We start from the raw sequence: 21,853 nt of genomic DNA, 5'->3' as shown, positions 1-21,853 counted from the left end.
GTGTAGTTTTCAAATTCACAGGGCGGCAGAAGGAGCAGGTGGCCAACGGAACACCGGGAAGGTGGAATGGGGGGCTGAGGAAAAGAGGGAGAGCCTTGTAACCAGTGCCCACTCATCACCCGTGGTTCTCAGCTCTTCAGCAAAAGCTCTGGGGAAAGAGAGGATCCGTGGACTTCCTGTAATCCTAAAAAAGAATGTGTTTTTTTCTTTTTCACTCCTAACTTAAACTAGATTGTGTCTCAACTCTGATCTGTCCATTGGTTGGCATCACCTTCAAATATCTATAAGAAAGAAGGCATTTTGGGGAAAGATTTCAATCTGTTTATAGTGAACATAATTAGGGGGAAGTCATAGAAGCAGTGGAGGTCAGTGACTGCACCAGGATGAAAATTGTTTTGTTTTAAGGGTGATGTCATCTCTGAGCAAAGTGAAATGAGCCAGGAGGCAAATGAGAATGTAGACAGGTCTGCCCAATTCCTTTTAAAGCCCCAGAAACCCATTCAGCCTTACATCTGCTCGACTCTGGATGATTTTCAGGAAGAGAGAGACTATTCGGCAAACTACATCTTCCCTCAGCTGAGCGAATTCTGCAATTCCCGGGGTGCGTGTTTCAAAGCTGTGGACCTGAGGTGGTCAGCGTTGAAGGCCCAGGCGCCCTTACCCTTCAATCTATTTAGACAACATTTTTGTCTCCACTAGCGACATCTGAAGCTCTGTCTGGACTGCGTGAACAGCTGCTTTTCCTTTTTTATCTGCTTGCTGGGTCAGACATACGGGGACTTTCTCCCTGACTACTCACCTGTCATGTTCTCCAAGGCAACTGACTTGTCAAGTTTATCCATAATGGAACAGAATCTCTATGTTGCTGCAAAAAACTGTTATCCTTGGGTCCTGGAGAATCCCAACCACAGTCTGATTGAGTTAGAGATCATCCAAGCAGCATTTCTGAATGAGTCTCAATTTCAGTATTTTTACTTTAGGACAGGAACCATGCTGCTGAAGCCTATGGACGAAGAAAAGGAGGACATGCTGTCCGCAGGTTTTCTGTTCAATGATGAGGAAAAATTAAAGATTGGAAAGCTTAAGGCCAAGATTATTAGCAAGGGGCTACCTGTCAGGTTGTACAGAGATCTCTGTGACTTGGGTGAGCCTGGTTCTCAAGGACTGGTTGGTTATGATAGAAAAACTTTACCCAGCCACTTTAATCATGGAAAATATAGGTTAGTAAATATGGAGATAGCTAAGTCTGTTGTCATAGGTCCATGTGTTTTGTATGTCTTCCTTGTGAAAGGAATTTTTAAATGGTTGAAAATATTCCTTGAGCATTTAAAGTTATTACCATATTCCTGTAACATGCATTTCTTCATTTGAAGATTTTTGAAACTGAGAACAAATAGTGGGTCATGGAAGAGGATTTAGGAAGTCAAGGAGCTCAGAGAAGACCTAAAATATCTGGCAGTTAACATGTAGATATAGAGCAGAGGTTCTCAACCAGGGCTGATTTTGCCCCCAAGGGACTTTTGGCTACGTCTTTGGTGTCACATTTTTGGTGTCACAGTTGGGGGTGTACTACTGGCATCTAACAGGTGGAGGTCAGGGTCACTGCTAAACATCCTACAGTGCACAGGACTGCCCCTCATAATAAAGAATTTTCCAACCCAAAATGTCAACAATGCCAAGGTTGAGAAATCCTGATCTAAAGAGGAGAGAACTTTTATTAATTGTCATGTGCTTTTTGCACGTTATCGCATTTAATCTTCAAGGTTTAGCCCTGCAAGCTAGGTGCTCTAATTCCTGTTTTACAGATGAACAAATGAAAGCTGCTGTGTAGCAGTTAAGTGACTTACCTAATGTCACTTCACCAGTGAGGGATCATTCTAGGATTTGAACCCAAGTCCTTTTGACTCCAAAATCCATGCTCGTTTGCCTTCACACTTACTACTCAGAGAGTAAGTGATCCGTGCACCAGTAGCCTCGGCATCACCTAGGAACTTGCTAGAAATGCATTCTGGGTCTATTGAATTAGAATTTGCCTTTTAATAAAGATGACCAGGTGAGTTGCAGGCACATTAAAGTTTGAGAAGCACTGCCTGGCATCCTGTTGCCTCTGAATGAAATGGTTACATTTATTCTGAAAATACTGTGTCATGGACATGTACAGATTGAAAAGGGAGGAACAACATCAGAGCAGGGCAGAGATTCTTCACCTAGACAGACTTTGGGAGGGATCTGTGATGCCCTAAATTTATATGAAAAAGAGAATGTTTATATGCAGATGTGTGTTTTGGGTGGTAGGAAGTTGGCCTGTGTCTTTGATCAGATTCTCAAAAGGTTTAATGACCCAAAAAAGATTGTGAGTTACTGTTGTAAGGACCCAATTAATGTGGGAGTGCAAAATGCAGGTGGTGCATTCTCAAATGCTTTCAGGGACCAGGCAGGCATAGTCCTTCTAATATGATAGGGGGGCAGATGGATCTGTAGTCAACTGAATGGAAGGGCGTTGACCCGCCTAAAGTCATTCACATCCATTGTTGGGGTGGGACATGAAATCCCACCTGTGCTGGTCAAACAAAACTCTGCCTACAAGCCAAATTATTTTGGAGTCCTAGAAAAGAATATTGTAACAATCGTTACTCTTTGGGTTGAAAGTGACTCGGACTGGCTCCAACAGACAGGGAATTTTAGTTTATATAACTTTAAAGCCCAGGATTGGGTCTGTGTTCAGCTCAGTCTTCATCCACTGGCTCAAATGAGGTTACCAGGCCCTGGTTTCTCACTATGTCTCTGCATGGCTCTGTTGTCCTGATGTTGCGGGTCCAGCAGGAATGGCTCAAAGTCCTAGGATTAAGTCTTTCTGTCTCTGATTAGCCAGACTTGGACTATATGTTTGTATCTGACTCAGTCACTGGTGCCAGGAGAATGTGATGCACTGATTGGCTAAACTTGGGTCATATGCCACGTCTGGAGCTGGAGGGAGTCAGACCCACTACAATAACATGAAGTGAGAGTTGGGACAAGGTGGGACCCCAAATGATAATCTGGGGCTGTTACTGGGATTACGGTAGGGTGAATAGAAGTTGGGCAGCCCCACAATATCCTGAATATTTACTACGAGCTTGGAGTTTTAGAATGTCCAACAACAGAAATGCTCTCAGATCCAAGATTTTTTAGTTCCTAGTTCTGTGACTTTGAGAAAATGATGTAATATTGGTTAAGCCTTGGTTTCTTCTATTTACTGAGTTAGCATTAACGACCTTGAACTCAAGGTAATGTGTATAATAATGTGTGTAAAATACCTAAAAACAGTGCCTGACACATATTAGGCTAATGAGAATGAATCATAAAAAATGAGTCCTGGGCTTCCCTGGTGGCGCAGTGGTTGGGAGTCCACCTGCCGAGGCAGGGGACATGGGTTCATGCCCCGGTCCGGGAGGATCCCACGTGCCGCAGAGCAGCTGGGTCCGTGAGCCATGGCCGCTGAGCCTGCGCGTGCGGAGCCTGTGCTCCGCAGCGGGAGAGGCCATGGCAGTGAGAGGCCCGCGTATCGCAAAAAAAAAAAAAAAAGAGTCCTGGAAGAATATAGTATATATTTGGCTAAGGCCTGAAGTATGGTTAATAGTGATATTCTTTGACTAGTCTCAATCTGAACTGCATTCATTAATATTTACTAACATGTTCAAGAATCAAGCCTTTCTGTATATTTGGGTTAGAGACAGATTATTTCTCCATAGTATTCTCCTTAGTCTTTGATTTTGGTTATTATTGAAATATTAGCCTGTTTTAGACTTTAGTTTTGAATATGTAATATATGGACTGCATGTCTGCAGTAGAAGGTACAGAATGGATGGATTATTACAGAATCTTCAGAAAAAAGGCTAAATTACTTTTCTTTTGGATCTTCGATACCCTTTAATCACCCAGATAGTTCCAGAATCTCACAGCTTGCTGAGCACAGGCTCTGGATGCGCAGGCTCAGCGGCCGTGGCTCACGGGCCCAGTCGCTCTGCGAACCCGTGTCACCTGCATCGGCAGGCGGACTCTCAACCACTGCACCACCAGGGAAGCCCTCAGTTCATACTGTTGACCTTCAGAAGCACTCTGAGGTCCTTGGAGATGCCTGAGACTAGTGGGTGAGGTTCAGGGTGAGCTAAAGAGATCCATTAGACTGTGGGATCATTTCCAATTCTATCTAAGATCTTGAAATTTGAAGCTAACCTTGGCCAAACTGTTGGTCCTCTAGGTTATTCTGGCCCTAACCTGAGCCACAAGGCAGCCCAGTTAACTAAGGGGGTATAAGATAGCTTGAGACCTTACCAGGTTAAACTACCTGATGTTCATTTTCCTGCCTCACTGCATGTAAAAAAAAAAAAAAACCCACCCAAACTCTGGGAGATGTAGGTGTCTCCAGAGACAGGAGGACATTTTGGCAGTCCAGAACACCTTGACTTTAATTAGGCAATGAGTTTAGAAACACAGTGCCTTGAAACTAGAAGGAGTCTCAGAGATCCAGTTGTCTGGCCCTGCTACTTATTTTACCTGGGAATTTAAGGGACTTGCCCAGTGGCAGAGTTGCAGCTGTACCCATGGTTGTCATTGGGCATCTTATCTTAAAAATACACTCCACTCCCCCAACCATTGCCATGGATAGAAACATACACATATGCCACGAGATTGAATTAGGTAACTTCATATTTAGCTAACAGTCTAAAAATACAAGATGATATATGTAGCAAATCCAATTTTTTTTTTTTGCCTTGGTCACTCTGAGGTCATGAAATAACTTGGAATCCTACATAGGATTTCATGTACAAATAGCATTAAGATTAAATTGCTTGCCTATAGCTTCCTTTCATTAGAATGTAGAATGGGCTATGAAATTTGGTGCTAACATAGAAAGAAGGTGGTATAGACACAGAAGGGGAGATACTTTCCTTGGTATTCATAATAACCATGTGTAATGGAAAATGCAAAACTATAAATCTAAGGTATTAAAACATATCTTTTTGTGTCTAAAGACTTCAAGCACAACTTTGAACGTTTCTATCACGAAGAGTTCACTGAGAAGTGCAAGGAAGTGTTTGTTATTTCCAAGGAGTCAAACAGAACCTTTGAAATCTTGGAAAGATTTGCCTTAAAGGATGTGGAATTTGATTTTAATAATGCCGCAGCAGGCCCCAGCCTATCTATTCTCAGGTAAGATGTCAAGAAATCCCAAGCAAAGCAGCCTGACTTTAGTGAATATGATCCCCCAAATTTGGAATTTCCTCCCTCACCCCTTTCTATGTCCATCCTTGCCTGCAAGAGAGGCTCCCTAAAAGTCACCCCCAGGTTAGAATCTCCTTATCAGTTATCACTCTGCAACTGCCAAGTTACTTCCCTTCAGTCTCCTCAAGAAGATTATAAATGCTGGAGGGCAGAGAGCTTGCCTTCTTTTTTAATCCCATAGATCAAAGTTGGTCTAAATCATTCCTGTCAGTGATGGAATGATTTTAAGGAGAAGAAACTGGATTAGGAAATATGAATAATGCATCTGTACAGTATTGTATAATTTACAAAGAGCTTCCACATACATCATCAGCTCATTATTAATTACATTAAGATATTCGGCCAATACTTGTTAATTGCCGACTATGGGCCATAGCATTATTTGCGTTTGTGAGAATCGAGTTATCTTACCCAAAGTTTGCACTCCTTCACTGTTTTATCCAGCGTCGTCTGCATTAAAACCCCCATATCTTTTCCCACTCCGGGTGCTGACATGCTCTGTTCGCCACCCACAGGCATGAAGAGACTGGGGCATGAGGAAAGAATTGGGTTTGTCTGTGGTGTCCTTTCCAGTCTCAACCCTAGAAATAGGGAGGTTCTTGGGATCATTTTATTTTCTTCCATCCTCACCCTCCAGTTCTTATTACAGATCTCATTTATTCTGTGAGAGTTTGGGGATTTGAAATAAACTCGCAGTGGCTAGGGTGGCTCAAGGTTTGCTCCACCATGTCTGCCACGGTCTCAGCACCCACTATGATGTGCAGAGCTACGAACATTCTTGTGGTTCTGGGAACCCATGCCAAGAGGAAGACAATTGGTTAAAACAACATGGCGCTCAGTCAAGGTTTTTGAAACTACAAGAGTATGAAATATATGTCATCTGTTAAAAATCTTAGGTTTGAATAGGCAAGTCCATAGAGACAGAAAGTAGGTTAGTGGCTGTCAGGGGATGAGAGTAGAGGGGAACCGGGACATGACCCCTAATGGGTCTGGAGTTTCTTTCTGGGGTCCTGAAAGTGGTCTGGAATTAGATAGTGATGATATTTACTATATACTAAGTATACTAAAACCAACTGTATACTTTAAAATGGTGGATTTTTTTGGTATGTGAATTATATCTCACTTAGGTTATAATTTTAAGTATTTCAGAGTGGATGAGACATTTAATAAATTTTATTGCAATTACACAACTCCAGTTGTGCCCAATCAAAACACAGCAATTAAATAAGTCCTTTGAGATTAGCTGTGTGGAAGCAGGGCTTTGCCATTTGGAAACAACACTTTGTATTGTAAGTTCCTGAATAGTGTGTGCAGCTAACGGGAAAGGGTGTTCTTTTGGAGTTTCAAAGCATTTTCTTAATAACCAACCATCTAGAGCAATAGCGTTCTCTTTTTTTTCTCTTTTGAAGGGAGCCACAGTTTGCTTTGCAATGTTTTCATTTTCTATTTGTTCTTGAGAAGAAATCATTAAGACCCTAGCTTATTTATGGGGGTATATTATATTTGTATTTTTCCTTCATTGGTTTTTACCTGCTAAGTGCCCAAACATGTTTTAGACACAGGGGATACAGCAATGAACAAAAGACAAACATCCTTGCCTCCATGGAGCTTGTATTATGGAGACACGCAACAGACATGATACATATGGAAAATATGTAGTAGGCTAGATGCCTGTAAGTGCTATGGAGCAAGATGAAACCCTGAAAGGGAATAGGCCATCTGGTAGGAGAGAAGGTGGCATTTGGGTAACTGCTAGAAGCAGGTGAGGGAACAGGCTTTGCCAATGTGAGTTGGAAGAGTATTCCAGACAGAGGGAACAGCAAACACAGAGGTCCTGAGGCTGGAGGAACGGCAGGGAGGCCAGACAGCTGGAAGGAAGTCAGAGCTGTAGGGAGGGTGATGGGGTGAGGTTGGAGATGTAAGGGATGAGAGGAGGGTCTTGTCTGTTCTCATGCATCATTGTAAGGACTTAGACTTTTACTTCTTTTGAGCAGGGCAATGACCTATATGACATTTGATAAGTTCACTCTGGTGGCTTGGCTGACGAGAGACTGAAAGAGGGCAAAGGTGAAAGTGGGGCATCAAATCCAATCCAATCCTGCCATTCAAATTTGATGGTGAGATGACTAAAGCAATAAGGCATTGATTCCTAACTCATAGTCATGGAGATGGAATTCTTATGGAGTAACTACTATGTAATGAGCCTGCTATAGGTTTTCTATTTCAATAGGTTTTCAGACTGATCCTCTTGCTTTGCTGAACCTGAGTGTCAGGTTTGTTTATTTTATTTCATTCACTCAATCAACTATTTATGATCAGGTACTGTGCCAGTCACTAACTATCCAGTAGTGAGTTAGGTAAGCCTGGTAAGTGCCCACGTGGAACTTACATCAATGAAAAATCACTAGACACATATTTATTAAATTACGTGAGGAACAGGGCTGGAGTCTTTATGCAGTGATACTCATGGACCTGGGACTCCTCTGCATTTCCAGAAGCTTTTCACTGAAAAAATCTAAGCAACAGGACAAGCAGGGCCGGCTGGCTCCAGCATCATTTAGCATCACTGCCTCAGCTACGAAGCTGGCTTTTCCCCCGGGGAGGTAGACGTGGGCAGGGGAGTAGGAGCGGCTCCTGAGAGCACAGCTGGGCCTGGGAGGTCACGAGCAGATTCAGCTTCTTTGCAGAGAGCATTTTCTCGTGCCCGCCTCAGCTGTCCACAGCTGCAGCTCCTGCGTGGGCTCTGAGCCTGGGCGCCTCCCTAGTGGGGATGCTGAAACGCCCCTGGGTGAAGCTGACATTTCTGCTCCCCACCCACACCCTCGCTGGCCAGGATAAAGGGATCTAGCAAGAGGAGAACTGCCCGCCCACCCATATCCAGCTCTCCCAACCCAAGTGCCCTTGCCTGCCCTGCAGCTGACATCCCCTCTGTGACAGGCTTCACAGAAGGTCAAAGTAGAGCCACCGCTTTTCCTACTTACATGTTTCCTTGCCCTGTTACTCCGGACCCTGGTGGCAGCCCTGACTAACAAGGAGTTCCATTTATTTATTTATTTTAATAAATTTATTTATTTATCTTTGGCTGTGTTGGGTCTTTGTTGCCGTGCACGGGCTTCTTCTGGTTGCATCGAGCGGGGGCTACTCTTCGTTGCGGTGCGCGGGCTTCTCATTGCGGTGGCTTCTCTCGTTGTGGAGCACAGGCTCTAGGCACGTGGGCTTCAGTAATTGTGGCATGTGGGCTTCAGTAGTTGTAGCATGTGGGCTCTAGAGTGCGGGCTCAGTAGCTGTGGCACACGGACTTAGTTGCTCCGCGGCATGTGGGATCCTCCCGGACCAGGGCTCGAACCCATGTCCCCTGCATTAGGAGACGGATTCTTAACCACTGCGCCACGAGGGAAATACCGGAGTTCCATTTATTAAAGGCTTTTCAAGTGCCAGGTGCTGTGGCTAAGGGCTTCATCAGCATCTCTCTCTCGTTTTTTTTATTTTTTATTTTTGGCTGCATTGGGTCTTCGTTGCTGCACACGGGCTTTCTCTAGTTGTGTTGAGTGGGGACTACTCTTCCTTGCGGTGCGCGGGCTTCTCGTTGTGGTGGCTTCTCTTGTTGCGGAGCGCAGGCTCTAGGCACACGGGCTTCAGTAGTTGTAGCACGTGGGCTCAGTAGTTGTGGCTCACCGGCTCTAGAGCGTAGGCTCAGTAGTTGTGGCACATGGGCTTAGCTACTCCATGGCATGTAGGATCTTCCTGGACCAGGGCTCGAACCCGTGTCCCCTGCATTGGCAGGCAGATTCTTAACCACTGCGCCACCAGGGAAGCCCCCAAGAGGTCTTTCTTGATATAATAGTACAGTTATGCTTCTGTGAAATAGTTACCCTCTCCACTTGTACACAATAGATTAAAGATGCTTGCTACATACAGTGCATAGACAGTTCAATAATTAGAACCAACTCAACTGTGTTTGAAATAAAATAGCTTATTTAGTCATTTAAAGTAAAACAACTATACATATGAAAATAAAGATATGTAAATGTTAGGATCTACAAGCCTGTAAAAATAAAATCATTCTGCATTATACAAAACAGTGCAAGACAAATTCTAAATAAGCTTTTGGAGCACAAATTATAAATTTTCCATTTTAACTTATCATGCAGACATAGCATTTCAAACCATGTTATAGTCTATAGCCAGGTTCTTAATTTTTAAGAGGAAAAAATGCTAGTCAGTAAATTTTACTGTATGATTAAGTGTCACATACCATAAAATATTGACATCTCATTTAATGCTCTCAGTAAGCCCTTGACAGCATTATCGTCCCAGATAAAGCGATGGGACGGATGGCTGGGTCACACAGCTACACGTGGGCAGAGCAGGGAGTTCAAACTCCGGTCTTTGTTGTGTTCAAAGCCCCGACTCCTCATTACTGAACTGTCTTGCCCCTTTGAGCCAACAGAGGGACATTTCTCTCTTTTGGATGATTTCCATCGGGGTCCTCTGCCAGCATCGATTATCAGGAGAGTCTGCAGAGAGGTCATTGATGTGGAACGGGTGGAAATACTAGCAGGAATCCTTGGCAGCCCTTGCCAGACCCTTGTGCACTGGGCTCGGCTGACTTCTCCAGCCTTTTGCTCCAAGGGGATGGTTTCTTTGGAGCAGCCAGTCATGTCCATCCCTCTGAGTCTGCCCACTCAGTTCCCTTCTCCTGGAATGCCCTCCACTTTCCTCAGGTCAGAGAAATCCTTCTCATCTCTTACAGCCCTATTTAAAGGTCACCCTCTCTAGAAGGGGGGCTGATGGGTGCCTCTCTCCCTCACCCCTAACTTTGATCAGGTGGCAAGGATAGCCCCAGTCCCAGTGTATTCTAGTTTACGTGGATGTCTCCCTGCAAATACTGTCAGCTTGCCTTTCTGGGCCCTCGGGTGACTCACACCTGGTCCTGTCATTCTACGTTTTATTGTCTCCCTCTATAGTCCTGTGCGTTCAGGAACCATGTCTATTTTATTGGCCATTGTCATACTCAGTGCCTGGCACAGACAGAGCCTGACGCATAGAAGGTTCTCAATAAATCCATATTGAATAATGAGAGGCAATAGGACAACAGTGCCCAAAAAAGAGAAAAAGTCAATCACTAAGCCACTTTGTTACTAAGTATCATGGAATTGCATCAATTAACTTTTTTTCTTTCCCCATTAATTTAGCTATCCCAACTGGGTGTGTAAACAGTTAAGCTGTTACCATTTAAATTAGGCAACAGGCTGTTGTCATTTAGTAGAGACAGTTTGGTTCTGCCAGAATAAAGAGAAATGTTGAGGATCATTTTCTAATACTAGTGATGCTGACTTACTTTGTCTTCAACATCATTTTGAGGAGAAATCATTCTAACCACCCAAAATGTGATTTTAAAAACACCGAACATATGTTTTCCTTCGTATACAAGGATAGAAATCCACAAGAATCATCCTTGAATACGTTTTTCTTAGAATTTTTTTTTTCTGATTATTATTAGTGATATTACATTTTATGATTGTCAGGCTGTGTAAGTCTTTTGAGGTTCGTTCACCTCCGTTTTGTTATTTAACCTCTACACCAGTTTTGTGAGACAGACAATCCACACCTCCCACCTGTGACTGCGCAAGAAATGTTGACCCACACAGCTTGCAAACTCAAATGGAGTAGTCTTTACATAATTCCTTGTTGTTTGAAGAAAAGCTATTAGAAGAATAAGTGTTTTAAAGGCTCCTGATCATCTGTGTGTCCAAGTCCCTTCATCTCTAGGCCAAGGTGTCCTCATCTGTGACATGAGGGGTTTAGATGAGACTAGAGGATCTGCATAACCCCTTTTGTTCTAAAATTCTGTCATCGAAGGCCTGACATCTCAACATTGCCCATATTTTAAATGTTTTTTTAAACTCAAAGGATGAAGCATCAAGATTAATTTTTCTCTTCCCATTCTTGAAAAATATTTTTAATTGTGTGACACAAGCTGAAACTCTGCCTTTTTTGATGCCTTCTCCTTTATATCTCACATTCGTATATGACTTTCAAGTCATTGATTTTGTGGTCATTTTCTGATATAAAAATATCTTTAAAAATCAATAATCCACTTATAAAATAAGTCATGGGGATGTCATGTACAGCATGGTGACTATAGTTTCGTTAACAATACTGTATTGCATTTTTGAAAGTTGCTAAAGAGTAAATCTCGAAAGTTCTCATCACCAGAAAAAACGTTTATAACTCTGTATGGTGACGGATGGTAGCTAGACTTACTGTGGTGATCTTTTCCCAATGAATACAAATATTGAATCATTATGTTGTGCATAATGATACCTCAATTAAGGTATCAGTGCAGGGCTTCCCTGGTGGCGCAGTGGTTGAGAGTCCGCCTGCCGATGCAGGGGACACGGGTTCGTGCCCCGGTCTGGGAAGATCCCACATGCCGCGGAGCGGCTGGGCCCGTGAGCCATGGCCACTGAGCCTGCGCGTCCAGAGCCTGTGCTCCGCAACGGGAGAGGCCACAACAGTGAGAGGCCCGCGTACCGCTAAAAAAAAAAAAAAAGTATCAGTGCAACTCTCTACTGTAATATAATGGACAAAGACAGAGAAAGTAATTTATTATAAAATAATATGTATTTCAACATGTAAACGCGCAGACATGATTCCAACAGAAGACACAGTGGAGTAGGCTGGTGCCTGCCTCTGTGTGGTAAACGACCCTGAAAGCAATAGCTATGGTCTAGACTGACGTGGGTGTGCTGTATTCAAGGCACAAACATCATGGCAGTATTCTCTCAGGGTGTGATTTTCTGAAATGGTGAACAAATGTTGGTATCATTTCAGACAAAACAACATATAAGCTTCTATCAGTCTCACATGGTAGTTACGTTCTTAGAAAATTCAGCGTGTTTTAAACCCATGCGAAAAGCACTTTGCATTTATGTGTAAAATAGAGCTGTTTCTAGGTTAGTGATTATAAAGTCCCTCCCCACACACACACCATGTGACTGTCTGACAGAAGGTTTGAAAGTCAGACCCCGGGACAGAGCTTCATTGTGTGTGACTGGCTGTGTTGTGGGATGTCTAGAATCCCTGAACGCCGCTGGTGAGTACCACTGCTCTAAGTGACTTCCTGGTTTCTGAATGTTCATGGGATTTCCTACCTCCAGGCCTTCATCTCTGCCTTGTCTTGCTTGAGATACCCTTGCCCTCAACTCTACCTGTGTATTCTCTGAGGCTCATTCCCAATGTCTTCTGCATGAAGATTTTCTTTATTGTGATGGGTCTGCATCAAACTCCAGTAGCCTTTAGACTTATATTCTGCCTTAAACTGTGTCTACAGACCCCATTTCCGCTTCCTTTAGCTTTTGACTTTATATTATAGATCATTTTATCTCGTCTATCTCCTAGGCGTCTAGCACAGAACCTTGTACATAAGAGGCAACCAATAAATATTTGTTAAACCTAATTACTCTCAATGACTCTAACAGCATCTTCATACATCTGAGAAATTTAATTCATTCCAGCTTCTTTGCATAACTTGATTTTCTAGATCCTAACATGCCTAAATTTCTTCGAAAAATATTGCTTTTGAAAATTAAAAGCAAGGCGGAAGTTGTATGTAATAAAGTACTCTTAGAATATTAGGTAGTTGATTATAATTTGGGATTGCTGCTACTATGTCACTTAATCACAGTCTGCAAGTTGGTCCTCTCAAATTACTTCCTTTATTCTTTGCTGCTTCATAACTTAATTCTCCCTGGGAATTTCCAGAATCCAAGCTCTGGAGTCCATTACTATGGGCTGAGAAATTTAGGACTGGTTGTGTTAGGTTTAAAAATGGGCCAGTAAAAAAAAAAAAAAAAAAAGGGCCAGGACCCAAGAAGCTAGGTGGTGGGTGGGAGGTGTTGTGTGTGTGCACTGCTGGACCGCCCAGGGTGGTGGCCGTGACCCCCTGAGCAGGCACCTGATGTTAAGGATCTGCTGAAGCTTCGCAGGTCACATAGCCTGACTTCTCTTTCTTCCCATCCAACTCTTTGTGATGATCAACATTTGCATTTTGGAAAGTGATAGTAGTGCTTTGGATCATACAGAATGTTTTTTTATATAAAATCCTGAAAATACATAGGAGACATCTGGTGGTAAATATCATTACCTGTTTTGGGCTGAATATTTTGAGGCTGCTAATCACACATATCAGTATATGTGTCAGCTGTACAGCTGTGAGTAGCACTCATTGTTCCCAACCCCTTCTGCCTCTTCATCCCATTAACATGTTTTAGCAATGATGGAAACATTTTCAGCTGATTTGAGCACATTTCTGTGCTGTAGGTACCCAGCTTGAGACTGATATTCTCAATGAAGATGCAAATATCTTGGTCTTTTCACTTCTTGTAGAAGTGTGCATTGCTTCCATCAGTGTAAAGCCATGTATACTTGTACTAGATGGAATCGAAGAATTGGTTGGCATTTATGGGATTTCAGGAGAGAAGGTAATCTCTTTTTAAAATAATACCTATTTTATTACTATTTAATAAAAAGAAAACCCCTTAATTTAGAATGTGCACAGCACCATTCCATTGCATTGCCTATCTATAGTTATAGCCAGCACTGCTGCTAGCTACTGCTGAATATTTTATGGAACAAATACTTATATAACACTTACAGTGGGCCAGGTACCATTCTAGGAACTTTAGAGATATTAACATTTAATTCTCACAACAACCCTGTGATAGAGAGATTGTGACCATCATCCCTGTTTGCACAGAGGGGACTGGACTTGGGAGATATTAGATGACTTGTTGAAGGTCCTAAGATGATGGTGGACTTGGAATTCAGGCGTGGGCAGCCTTGTTCTAGAAACTGGCCTTTACTCCTGCACGGTTCTGCCCCTCTGTTTTATACTTTGATCAGACATTTATTGGGCCCCTACTATGGTCTTTAGGTTGTATATTTTGATCTGCCTTGTCTATACTGATTTTGCACCAAATCCCATTGATTGGTTGCTATCTTTAGTTTTTCTTCTGTTTGAAGTGATATTGGATCAATGGAACCTCTAATGCTTCTTAGTATCAGTCATTACTTTGTGAAGCATTTTCTCTAAAACTTCTACATGCATAATTATGAATTATGTAAGCATGTATGTTTCTCATAGGAAATATGATAAAGAAGAAGAAAATAGAAAATTAAATATACTCACAGCCTCACCACTGTTAAGCCTTCTTTTTCCTGTGGATATCTTCATGTAAATGAAATTACACACTCTATTATGTTGTAATCTATTTTTTTTTTTTTTGCCATACGCAGGCCTCTCACTGTTGTGGCCTCTCCCTTTGCGGAGCACAGGCTCCAGACGCTCAGGCCCAGCAGCCATGGTTCACGGGCCCAGACGCTCCGCGCTCCGGGGCATGTGGGATCTTCCCGGACCAGGGCACGAACCCGTGTCGCCTGCATCGGCAGGCGGACTCTCAACCACTGCGCCACCAGGGAAGCCCTATTTTTAGTTTTTCAGGAACCTCCATACTGTTCTCCATAGTGGCTGAACTAATTTACGTTCCCACTAACAGCGTAGGAGGGTTCCTTTTTCTCCACCACCTACTCTTAAGTTTAAAAACCATCAGAAAAGTAGTTTTAAAGTCGTGACATTTTCAACTGCCTTTGACTCTTTCTGTCGGGCAAAAGACCTTTCCTGGCTGCCAGGCTTGCTGTCTCCTCATTGCAAGTTTATCATGAGCACTGTCTCCTCCAGCCTGTCCTACAAGTCGCTGTGTGCCCGCCCAGACGTGAGGACGGTGGAGCGCATCAGCACAGAAGATGAAGAAGCGAAACTACACATCTTTAGACAGTATCTCCCCCTTCCCAGCAAAGACCCCTTCTGACAGAACAGACACAGCTTGAGGAAAAAACCAAACCTGAGTCCTTTAAAACTCACAGTCCTGGCAAATGAACTGAAAGAATGCAGAATCTACTGAAATGAGTTTCAGTGTCTGAAGGAGTACTTGGGGGTGGTCCCCATTCAGGAGCTCTGGGAATTGATTCTGAAATGCTGGACTGAAGACTATAGTTGGACTTTGAAACAAAAAAAAGGCAAATTCAGATACTGTGGCTTCAGGAGAAGGTAGGCGTTAGCCAATATTAACAACCTGGTATGATTCCACGGGTAGAAAGATTCCACCCAGGGAGGAGGGTCTAGGGAGAGGATTGTCAGAGAAAGTACAAGATGCCCAGTTAAATTTGAATTTCAGACAGCCAATAACCTTTTATTTTATTTTATTTTTTGCGGTATGCGGGCCTCTCACTGTTGTGGCCTCTCCCGTTGTGGAGCACAGGCTCCGGACACGCAGGCTCAGCGGCCATGGCTCACGGGCCCAGCCGCTCCGTGGCATGTGGGATCTTCCCGGACTGGGGCACACGAACCTGTGTCTCCTGCATCGGCAGGCGGACTCTCAACCACTGAGTCACCAGGGAAGCCCCCAATAACGTTTTAGTATAAGTGAATCCCAGATATTGCATGGGAAATACTTATACTAAAAATTGTTTGAATTACAGATAAGTAACAAATAATCTTGAGTATAAGTATATGGCCCAATATTCCATGGGATATACTTATGCCAAAAATTGATTTATTGTTTACCTGAAATTTGGATTTAGCTGGAGGCTCTATATTTTTATTTGCTAAACCTGGCAGCCCTATCTAGGGAGGTGTGTGTATTGATTGTAAGGAGAGATGTATTAAGTACAAATTTCAGTCACATTTCTCAGGGGTCTAAGGAATGAGCCTTTATTATTTCTGTACTTCAATTTTATCTCTCTTGAGCCTACAGTCCCACTGATGGCAGAAACTAGGTTAATTCAGGTTAATCTCATCAGTTTAGTTTGTTTTCAGTCAATTCAGGATTTTTTTCAGTCAAGTGAGGCTTTGTGACCTTGCTGTGTCCCTGTTGGGTTGTGCTTAGATCTGAGGGCCTTGGTTCTGAGTGTCCTTGGTTGTCATCTGTTCCCGCCATCTTCCACCAAGGTGGTCGTGGCTCCACATGGTCCACAGACACCGACGTGCCCCCATTTTTGGCATCCTCGGGGATTCCTGTGGTCGCGTCTGTTCTTGGGTTGTTCCATCTGTGCTGCCATCTGCTGCCACGTTCCCTCATCCTCACACGCACCCCTCAGCTCCCTTCTGCACTCTTCTTGAGCCTACAGTCTTGTAGGTACTCAACATTCCCAAAAGAGAATGTCACCACTCACTGTACCACTTGGAGGCCCAGGCCCTATACGTCTCCCCCATTGTCCCCACAGCCATTTCTCCTCTCTGGTTCTTCCTGGTGGCATTGGGAAATCTGCAAAGCTGCTGCCTTCCAGGCTTCCGATGGGAAGCAGAGCTCAGGTCCTCCCTACTATCGGGTCTCAGAAGCATCCAGAGGCCAGTCTCTCCCTGCTGCAAGCTACCTTGGGTTCAGGGGAGGGCACAGGCCCCTTCTCAGAAACCCACTTATGCAACTTGATTGCTTTCTCTCTCTCTCTCTCTCTCTGTGTCTCTTTTTTAACGCCTTTCTGAGTTCAGCAAAATCTCTTTTCTTCCTGTGTGGGGAAAATAATCTTTAGATCTTCCTGTAATTGAGTCTATTTTTTGTGGTAAAAAAAAAAATTATTCCAGGAGTTGGCCAGGAATCTGTCTTTTGATATTCAACAATCAGGCTTTTGAGAGCCCAGGCTTGTTCTCGTGAGCCATTGGCTCTACCATGAGCTTCAGAAGTCTCTTGAAACCTGAGTTTTTCTCTCTTCATTTCTGCTGTAACAACCTTCTTCTAAGTGAATTGGAATGCAGCAGTGATGGGGAGGCAGGGCTGCAGAGAGAGAAGCAGGAGATGTTGGGAATGAAACACCCGTGGTTTGGTGCTGCAGCATATTGTCCTGTCCCATTGTTTTGCTCTAGAGTTTGCATTTCTGCAAAGAAAGTGAACTTCAAGTTTACTGTGCCCTCCCCCACCTACAAGGAGGTGGAAACAAGGTCTCTGTGCCCAGGGAAGAATCATTCAGGTAGAGCCACCCACAGCTGTGCCCTTGGCTATCCCCACGTCTCCAGGATTGTGCAGGAAAGCCCGGTCCTCCTCTCCAGACACTGCTCCTTTTCCAGGTGACTTTCTTCCTTCCATTGCTGCCCACTGACACCCACTCAGGCCCAGGGAGCTCAGCCACAGGTACGGGAAGAGCTTGGTTAAACTGGGCTAAACCTCGCAGGACGCTTGTGCAGTTGGGTCTGAACAGCTGCCTCTGCTGAAAGATCGCAGGTATTGGGGGCTCATTCCCCAGTCCTAGCATAGGAAATCAATTTTGAATGGTAGACCTTGCTGTCATTTCTCTCCGTGGTCTTAAGGATCTCTTTAGAGTTGGTTGATCCAGTGGGAAATCCAGCTACAGTGGAAAAAATCTGAGAGTCAGGTGAGTAATGAGTGGTTGGCTCGTGTGTGTGACTGTGTGGCAGGACAGCAACCATACAGAAAACCCTCTCACACCCATACGTGCAAATCTGATGTTGGAAATCTTAGTAAAGACTGCTCAGCAGAAATGCTAAGTGTCATAACTGGCAGGCTTGCCAGTTTGTAACCGTAGCTGACACAGATGGAGTTGTGACAATGTAGATGATAACTGTCAACTTAAAAAAACTGCACAATATGAGAGGTGCGAGTTAAGTTTTATTTGGGGCAAAATGAGGACTACAGCCCAGGAGACAGCATTTCAGATAGCTCTGAGAAACTGCTGTGAAGAGGTGGGGGGAAGGTCAGTATATATGTGATTTTGGTGAAGGGGGAGTACATGTAATCAAGCACACATGTATATATATTTTTTAACATCTTTATTGGAGTATAACTGCTTTACAATGGTGTGTTAGTTTCTGCTTTATAACAAAGTGACTCAGTTATACATATACATATGTTCCCATATCTCTTCCCTCTTGGGTCTCCCTCCCTCCCACCCTCCCTATCCCACCCCTCTAGGTGGTCACAAAGCACCGAGCTGATCTCCCTGTGCTATGCGGCTGCTTCCCACTAGCTATCTATTTTACGTTTGGTAGTGTATATATGTCCATGCCACTCTCTCACTTTGTCCCAGCTTACCCTTCCCCCTCCCCATATCCTCAAGTCCATTCTCTAGTAGGTCTGTGTCTTTATTCCCATCTTGCCCCTAGGTTCTTCATGACCTTTTTTTTCCTTCTTCTTAGATTCCATATATATGTGTTAGCATACAGTATTTGTTTTTCTCTTTCTGACTTACTTCACGCTGTATGACAGTCTCTAGGTCCATCCACCTCACTACAAATAACTCAATTTCGTTTCTTTTTATGGCTGAGTAACACTCCATTGTATATATGTGCCACATCTTCTTCATCCATTCATGTGTCGATGGACACTTAGGTTGCTTCCATGTGCTGGCTATTGTAAATAGTGCTGCAGTAAACCTTGTGGTACATGACACTTTTTGAATTATGGTTTTCTCAGGGTACATGCCCAGTAGTCGGATTGCTGGGTCATATGGTAGTTCTATTTTTAGTTTTTTAAGGAACCTCCATACTGTTCTCCATAGTGGCTGTATCAATTTACATTCCCACCAACAGTGCAAGAGGGTTCCCTTTTCTCCGCACCCTTTCCAGCATTTATCGTTCATAGATTTTTTGATGATGGCCTGAATGGCCAATTCTTATCCTGCAGCCCCCCTACGAGCAAGTGTTTTAATTAGTGAGTGGCCTTCCCTATGGGACCACTGCACGGTATGAGGACTCTGCGTCCATCACTCCCGTAAATTTCTCAGTTGCCTGAGAAAGCAGTAACTGGCCAGGAGAAAACTTGTCCCTTTTCTTCAGAGCAAAGCTCTCATGTAATATCTTCACTTTTATCCTGACAAATTCTATTAAGGCAGCAGATTTGAGGAAAAGCATCAGATCAGCCTCTCAGCTGATCCACCACTCAGCACACACCACTCAGTCTCCTACAACTGGCAAACCCCGGTATCTTTCAACCAGTGCCCCCCCCCCCCAGTATCTTTCACCTGGGTGGGTATTGCCTGGAATCTTTCAACTAGCCCCCTGCCCTCCCCGCCAGTATCTTTCAACTGGGAGAGGCAGGTACCTGCTCTACACCGCCAACTACAACTCTGGATCATCAGCCAATATGGGAGATCCGAGAACCAGGAGAGATTCACCCAAATTTGTCTGGACTCTCCGAGGCGGCGGATGGGTGCAAGGGGACTCTGCGGGTACCAAGGCTCTGCTCCCTTGCAGAGTTCAGGCAAAGGAGAGAGTCCACTCTGGGTCCTTTCATGGTCGCCATAAAACTGTCGACTTAAAAAAACTGCACAACATGAGAGGTGCAAGTTAGGTTTTATTTGGGGCAAAATGAGGACTATAGGCCAGGAGACAGCATTTCAGATAGCTCTGAGAAACTGCTCCAAAGAGGTGGAGGTCAGGTCAATATATATGTGATTTTGGTGAAGGAGGAGTACATGCAATCAAGCACACATTCTTTGCAGAAGGTTTCTGCTACTCTCATGAAGGTTACTGCTAGTCACGAGGCGCAGACGTCACCATGAAGGATTTTAGTGCTTTTCTAGATACGAGGAGATGCAAGAATTGGGCTCATAAAATCTTCTCCTGAAAATAGCTGACTATCTGATGACCTGTTCTGCCAGTTTTTCCCAGAGCACAGAGGGCCTCATTCCTGATCTGAGCTCCTTTCAGGGGGTGTTGATGGTCAGCAGCTGCAGCGGCTCATGATTTGATCCTTGTAGAGGTAGTTGGCAAGTGCTAATGGCAAGTGCCAGTTTGTTGTTGACAATATACAGATACACAGATTTATAGAAGGAGATTTATTATGAGGGTTTGGCTCATGCAGTTATGGAGGCCGAACAGTCCTATGATCTGCTTTCCGCAAGCTGGAGGCCCAGGACAGCCCGCGGTGTATACAGCTGTAGTCCAGGTCCAAAGGCCTGAGAACGAGGGGAGCCAGTGGTATAAGTCCCAGTCCGAGAATGAGGGTCAAGCAGAGAGCAAATTCGCCTGTCCTCTGCTTTTTTATTCTGTTCAGGCCCTCATCCTGCTTGCTTTGGTGAGGGCTGGCAATCTTTTTTATTCAGTCTACCAATTTAAATGCTTATCTCTTCCAGAAACACCGTCACAGACACACCCAGAGGTAAAGTTTTGCCAGCTATCTGGGCCCCCCTTAGCCCAGTCAGTGAACATGTAAAATTAACCAGCACAGGGGTTTCCATATCCTCCTCAAGAGGTTATGTTGTAAAAAGACAACATTAAATGCAGTGTTTGGTACGAAAATGTTTTTGTATACTTTAAGCGTTGTGTTTAACACTCCAAATCTTGGAGTCAGTGTAATATTTGTCCCAGTTCTCTTTTTCTCTCATTTCCCCACCCACTTTACCAATTTACTACACACAAAATGCCTTTGCCCCACCCATTGGGGGAGGGGAGTTGTCTTTTAAGCACCACACATGCCATCTGGGAAGATCTGCACATTTTAGACAAGCTAGCATGGCGCCTCTCCAAGTGGGTAGATGACCTAAAATTCATTTCAGCGGCAATGCAGAATGGTAATTTGAACAATGGGCTTCCTTTTTGTTATATTTCTTCTGAAGAGCTGGGCTTATCCAGCTGTCATCCAGCTGTGCGTCCCATTTGTCTTGCAAGGAAAAGTGTCAAGCAGGAAATTAAAAATACTTCTATTTCAGTTTTCAAGAATATATGTCGCCAAGACTAAGTTAAGCAAAACCCTTTTGTTTTAGAGAAGGTTGTTTCTGGGTGTTACGATCCACTGGAACCTTTTCCCTTTGGAAACGCAGTACAGTAATCGTGGCTCCAAAATCCAATTTGCTTTCAATTTGCTCGGCTACCCCTTGCCGTATATGAGATACAGGCAGCAGATTAACTTCTCCAAAATGCATGCCCTCAAATATTTCAAAGTGCTTATTTAAGCAGTAACCATGGTGTATATTTAAAACTGAAAGGTAGGTTACAAATATGTCCTTGGGGGAGGGGGCAGACAACATGAAACGTCAACATGCTGACAAAGTTTCTCAGAGTCTAGGGAGTGATCATAGCTGTAACTAATTCTTTGATGAATTCTGACTGCCTTCTAAGAGGATACATTTTTAATATTTCAAGGTTTTTTCCAGCTACCTTGACTTTTGTTGTCTCTAATTATGGCCACTGAGCTGTTATCTGTTTGCTATAGTGTCTTCATAGGCTAAAAAGTCAGATGTGTTCTACTGTAACTGATTTTTATTTTATTAAAAATTTTTTTTAACTAAAAAGTATTTTATTGGCGTGTAGTTGATTTACAATGTTGTGTTAATTTCTGCTGTATAGCAAAGTAACTGTAACTGATTTTTAAATAGGTGTAATCACCCCCGCCAGAGAGAGCGGTCCATATGCCTTTCAGAGCCCAACGAATCACAAGAGAGCACATTTCCACCGAATCTTGGTCAGATACTTCCAAAGGCAAACGGCTTTCTGGAGAGTGTATCAAGAGCTGCCTTGGCACATGAAGATGTGCGGCTGCTGGGAGGATTTGTGCAGCTTTCTCTCCAGTCCTAG

The 21,853-nt window shown here is 43.7% G+C and overlaps 1 long non-coding RNA gene across 8 annotated transcripts in view; it reads left to right on the top strand.

The window, feature by feature from the left end:
- Positions 1–21,853, top strand: part of LOC111187865 (uncharacterized) — an 81,924-nt gene that overhangs the window by 13,061 nt on the left and 47,010 nt on the right. For 6 of the 8 annotated variants that reach the window (XR_016395045.1, XR_016395040.1, XR_016395039.1 and 3 more), the window contains one exon: positions 1–21,853. This exon is cut by the window's left edge. This is a non-coding gene — a long non-coding RNA (uncharacterized LOC111187865). The other 2 variants (XR_016395041.1, XR_016395042.1) reach the window with 2 other exon arrangements.

Source organism: Delphinapterus leucas, chromosome 11 (genome assembly GCF_059928025.1).
Source record: "Delphinapterus leucas isolate spDelLeu-1000000601 "Yukka" chromosome 11, BTC_Dleu_Yukka2, whole genome shotgun sequence".
Classification (NCBI taxonomy): domain Eukaryota; kingdom Metazoa; phylum Chordata; class Mammalia; order Artiodactyla; family Monodontidae; genus Delphinapterus; species Delphinapterus leucas.
The sequence above is the reverse complement of the archived record's forward strand: the minus strand, read 5'-3'. Positions and strand labels throughout refer to the sequence as shown.